Source organism: Triticum aestivum, chromosome 7A (assembly GCF_018294505.1).
Source record: "Triticum aestivum cultivar Chinese Spring chromosome 7A, IWGSC CS RefSeq v2.1, whole genome shotgun sequence".
In the NCBI taxonomy this organism is placed as follows: domain Eukaryota; kingdom Viridiplantae; phylum Streptophyta; class Magnoliopsida; order Poales; family Poaceae; genus Triticum; species Triticum aestivum.
Genome location: NC_057812.1, coordinates 302,321,091 through 302,327,254, shown reverse-complemented (window position 1 = coordinate 302,327,254; position 6,164 = coordinate 302,321,091).

The following is a 6,164-nucleotide window of genomic DNA, read 5'->3' as shown; positions in this document are numbered from 1 at the left end:
TTCCAAAGTGCAAACTTTTCAACAATGTATACAGATTGTTCTAGTCGAGTGCCCCAGCTTATCATGTACTTGATTGAATTGGAGAGTACGTGCATAGCTAGCTTGATCGACTTTTGTATCGTGAAGCTTCACATATGTAAAGCTCTCTAGGTGAAAACCCTCGGCAACAACTCGTGCGATAAGCTAAAACATACACTTATTGGGACGTTCGTCTCTTATTTTCCCTATAATTCAACGTCATCTCTTCGTGATGCGCCTCCATCTATGGCGATTTAATTTCTAAGTCATCCGCCCAATTCCCTTATTTTCTTTCTCGGCTTGGGCTTCCATCCGTCGCACGGACGTCGGCCCAACTACTTTGTGCCACATATGCATGGACCTACCAAAGGAATCAAGAAGCAAAATGTATTTGATTGGCGCGTATTTTCATGTGAGCCGCACTTGTTTTCATATGTATTTTGCTTTTATTTTGAATTTTGTCCCCCCCCTATTGTTGGTCACGCTCCGCTACTGCTAATAAAATAATCTGGCAATTCTGGTGGGAAAGTAAAGCAGGACAACATAAACCAGCATGGTTTTTTAGGAAGGCATGACACAACCGAACTGTATGGGAGAATTGGGTTTCAAAGATTTCAAGTTGTTCAACTTAGCTCTCTTAGCTAGGCAGTCACAACGCATACTTCAGTTTCCTGATCTTTTGTTGAAAAAAATGCTTAAAGCTATTTAATTTCCATCTGGCACTATTATTCCAGCAGAGCTGGGCAACCACCCTTCTCAAATTTGACGCTCGGTGCTTGAAGGAAGAGATGTTCTTGGCCAAGGTTTGATTAGAAGGATCAGTGATGGTGAGTTCGAGAATTTGGGCTCATAATTGGATTCCCAGGGATGAAAAATATGATACATATTGCTTGTATTTCGGCTGTACCGCCAACTTATGTCAGTGAGCTCATTGATAGTACGGGTGCTATATGGAGGCTTGATGTGATTGAGCAAACGTTCTTACCCTTTGATGCAGTTACAATTATGAGCATACCTCTTTGCACAAGGAAGGTTGAGGACTTTTGGGCATGGAACTTTGAAAACAATGGAAATTTTACCGTAAGGTTGGCGTATCGTATGCTAGTCACAACGAAGAAAAGACGGGAGGATTGGCTAGAAGGCCGTGCATCTTCCTCTGATCATGTTACAGATTCCAAACCGTGGAGTAAGTTATGGAATGTGGATGTTCCAAAGAAGCTTCAAACTTTTTGTGGAGGCTAGCTAAGCACTCATTGCCTTTTGAGGATGTTCGACACCACAGGAAGATGTCACAGTCTAATTGTTGTCAAGTTTGTGGTGCTAGAGACTCGTGTCGTCATTCGCTACTTGAGTGCACAATGGAAAGATGTGTATGGATGTTGGTCGATGAGGACCTTGCAGAACACCTGATAGTAGTGAGTGAACCTAATGCCAAATAGTGGTTGCTTTCCATGTTTGATGTCTTACACTCTAGGCCATAGGGACAGCAAGAAGAAAATCAATCCATGAGGGGGTCTTCCAAAGTCCCTTTGCAACTCATCTTTTTGTTGAACGCTTTATTTATGAGATGGGTAGTCTAAAGGTCCCTGCGTGAGAAGGCCTGGCCACAGTTCGAGCTCCAAGGCAACAACAGACATGGAATCCTCCACCTTCAGGGATAGCAATGATCAAAGTCGACGGTGGCCTCTCTCGGAGTGGCAAGACTGATGTTGTTTCAATAGTTTGTCACAACCATGATGGCTTATATATTGGATCTTTAGTTGTTCTTTTCCCGAGAGCCATAGACTCGACATATCTGCAAGCCATGGTTTGCTGTGAAGCTCAGGCTTTGGCCATTGATCTGTTGCGGGATGACATCATTATTCCATGTGACTACTAGTAGGTAGTTCAAGATATTAAGACTAATTCTGAAGGTAGACATAACCCAATTATTAGAGAGATTAAAGAGAATTTACATTTGTTTAGAAAATGTGAGTTTATTTGTGAAGGTAAGGAGAGTAACAAGAAAGCACATAGTTTGTCCGAATTTTGACTTTCTTCATATGAGGTTCGCCACTTGTGGCTTGATGCACCTCCATGATCCGGTTTGTATTTGATTAAACATTTTGATTGATCAATAAAGTTATCCATTACCGCTAAAGAAAACCTATTATGCAAGGTGCATAGGTCCCCACACGACTCATTCATTCATTGAACGGTCCATCCCGGAGCTTGAAACCTTAAGAGCATTGTTAATAGCACAGCCAACTGCTAGCAATATGATGTTGTCATGTCATCTATAGTCATCACTTATACTGACCCATACAATGGTTGGCTATAAAACTAGTACTTTTCCCATCTTCTCTCTCTGTCCTCATATTTACTGTATCTGCCTAGGAGCATGTCTATAGCTAGGCTCTTGCATGTGTGTCCACTCCCCTTACTTTTTCATGTCTTTCTCTTTTTTTGAAAGAAAGACCGTAAGGGAGACCCCTACAGTATAATTGGTGCAACAAACCCAATTTGCAAGTACCATGCCTTGAACCTGGGTGGGTGGGAAGGCATCAACCCCTTCCCACCACTAGACTACGCCTTAGTCTGCCATGTCTTTCTGTTTCACATAGGAAAATTTGACATGTGAGCCAGTAACAAGTCTGTTATTGTACTTTCCCTAAGGAGTTGGGGTCAATGATCGCTAACAGACATGTGACTCAACTGCGATAGGAAGGACCACCCGACAAAGGGCTCCTCCGACAGGGTTTGCAAAAATCCATGTCGATGCTCGCATTTCAAACACAAATATGAGGGGCTCCGTTGTTGTAGTGTAGTGTTCCGAGACCAGTTTGGAAATTATTTGGGAAGCTCCCCCTTGTCATATTGGGACTATAAAAAGCCTCTACATTACAAGCTATCACGTGCCGTGAAGGCTTGTCTCTGGCAAAAGATTGAGGCCTTCAAAGCTTCGCAATTGCCTCTGATGCTAAACAGGTGGTAAGCGATATTGGAAAGAATAGTCGAGGCCGGTATGGCTCGGTCATCTCTGAAATTAGAACCAGGGCAACAACTATACTTGTAATTTTATGTTTGAAGGACAGGTGGCAATCGGTAAAGCTCATAGCTTACCTAGATTTCTCTATCTTTAGGCCAGGGGCATCATGTGTGGTTGATTCAACTGCATGATCCATTCTATATCCCACAAACTATGGTATTTAATGAATAAAGTTTGTTTTCACCCCTAAAAAACAACTACCTTCGATCCATAATTAGTATTGTGATTTTAGTTCAAATTTGAACTAAAACCACGACACTTATAATGGATTGCAGGGAGTATTATAAAAGGCTATTATAAGTGGCGACAAAAAGACTTATTATAAGTCTTAGACACTCTTGTCCATTGGCTCTTTTAGTCGCCAAGCAACTTTGGATTTATGATCAATGGCGTTGGTGGACCCAAGGTTGGAGAGGATAGTTCACCGGACGCGATGTTCGGTGCAGTCATCGTCGACTACGGCCCCAACACCCAACCTGGTGCGGGGCAGTTATCTCTTCTCCTTGTTTTACTTCATTTTTCCTACGCATTTTGCAATCGAATTTCATGTCATACTGCTAGGTTGTTCATTTTACATAGTGTTGTTAAAATTACTACTCCCTCCAATTCAGCTCTAATATAACTTGTACCAGAGTTGCAATAATTAATTTGGATCAAAGGGTCGGTTGTTCACTGCAAGTTCAGACCAACAACACAATTTGGATTTCTAGCCCACCCAGTAAACACGTATTAGGTTCATACCTCCACATAGTATGGTTCCAGGGTGAGCATGGTAAAAGTTTGGGATGGATCTTCTCTTCAAGGATAGTCCTACACTAGAAGGGTTGGGCATGCTTTGCTACGCCATTTGTGTTGCTGTTGTTTTTAAATACCCGCCCTGTTTCAAAATATAAGGCGAATTACTTTTTTTGGAAAGTCAAACATTTTAAGTTTGATCAAATTTGTAGAGAAATATATCAAAATCAATAATATCAAATCAGTATGATTAGATTCATCATGGAATGAATTTCCATACTTGTTTGTTTAATATTGTGAATGTCAGTGTTTTTTGCTCTGAACTTGGTCAAAGTTATAGAAAATTAACTTTCCAAAAAAACTAATACCCCTTACATTTTTAAACTGATGGAATATTTAGTTTGCCGGGTGGGGGAGATGATGTAGTGTGTTTTATTTTATTTATAATGTAGTGATTTGGTCGACCGTTCGTGGTGTGATTATGTGGTATCCGCTAATCAATCTATATTTATGTGGAAATTTTTTTTATGCCGATGGTTGCACATTGGTGCTACAACATCACATGGTGGCACTTCTTTTTTCTAGGTGATGGAAAGGTGAACGGGATTGATATGTTTTTATAGGCCGGTTGCTTATTTGGAAAATTGTTGGGCGGCTCAAAATCGTAAACCAGATTCAAAATTTAAGATCTCAATTAAATGAAGGAGTTTCAACATTAGAGAACATAGTTGAAAGAGCATGGTGCCCCATGTGTGGTTTTGGTAATTGATGACATTCTCTATGGACTAATGGTTGCCTTGAGTTATATTTGAAGGATTTGTCCATGGGCATTTCTTAAAGTCCATGTATTGGTTTCAAGGAGTTTAAGAGACGACCAATGTGCTATTCAAGGAATTATCCAAAGATTGGTCATGTAGAAGACATGATACAAGGTTGATCAAGACCAAGTCAAAGAGTGAATCAAGTTGACCAACACGCAAAGCATAGAAGATGTACTGAAAGGGGTCAAGTGATCCCATGGTATGGTAAGCATTGTACATTACACTTTGTGTACTAATCCATGGTCTACGTGAGAGTTCTATGTGGGTTTAGGTTGCGGTGTGCAAGTTCAAGTGGGGCATCATGAAGAGATCATGTCCTTGAAGCTTTCCGTCCATTGTGGTGACAATGGAATTGTGAAGATGTGCTGAAGAGTGGCTCACCCATAGTGGAGTATGGGGAAGCAATCCACTAGTCTTCACCGAGCCAACGCAATCAAGAAAGGTGGTCCAATTTGAGGAAGTCAAGATTGTCATCCTCTAGATCAAGTGGACTTTGTGCAAGGAAAAGGTTTACCCTTGATAGGTTTTCTATTTTACCGGTCTCATCGTGGTAATTGGGAGACCGGGTTATAGGATCGATTGTCGTACTATCAAGGGGGGCTCTTGAGTGAGTAGCTTGACCGTATCATTCGTAGAGAGCTCACATTGCATCCTTGCATCATCTTTCTTGGTTCTTGTTTGGCTTTCCTCTGTGTGAGTTTTTAAGCTCGTGGTCATCTTCGTGACAAGCTCGAGTTCATCGAAAACGAAGTTCGTATACATCTTCTATGATGTTTTCAATGTTGGAGTTTATGCCAGTTCTTCATTCATAGAGGTTTCACATCTCTATATCATAGGCATATCTCCCTTACCACTTCTTGCTATTAGGTAGTACTTGTTGTCATCTATCCAACCAGGTTGAGTTTGCTCTATTCAGAGCTCATTTGCAGAAGTTATGGTAGTTCTGGTTTTCCTGCATCCATCTGTTTTGCTTGGGCTATTTTGAAGCTCGCTAGCAGTAGTACCGCCTTGGGTAGCGGTATTTTCGTGATTCCAGTGCCGTAGCACTACCGCTTGTATTAGGGCTACTGGACTCTTTTGTGCTTCAGCGGTAGTAGGAAAGTAGTGGTGAGCGGTAGTACCGCTCAAGCAACACTACGGCTCACACTTCTGCCCCACTACCGCAACTCTTGTTGTAGCCCTGGGAATATAAGAGGTAGTACCGTTGAGATCGAGCGATAGTACCACTTGTGTGGTACTGCGCGCATTCTATCCCACTACCGCATTCTTGCTTTTGTAGTCCCTCGCAGCCTCCATGGTAGTAGAGCGGTAGTAGGGCGCGGTAGTACCGCTTTATGTGGCACTGCCGTCTGATGACCCACAAGTATAGGGGATCTATCATAGTCCGTTCGATAAGTAAGAGTGTCGAACCCAACGAGGAGCAGAAGGAAATGATAAGCGGTTTTCAGCAAGGTACTCTCTGCTAGCACTGAAATAATAGGTAACAGATAGTTTTGTGATAAGATAATTGGTAACGAGCAACAAGTAACAAAAGTAAATAAAGTGCATCAAGGTGGCCCAAT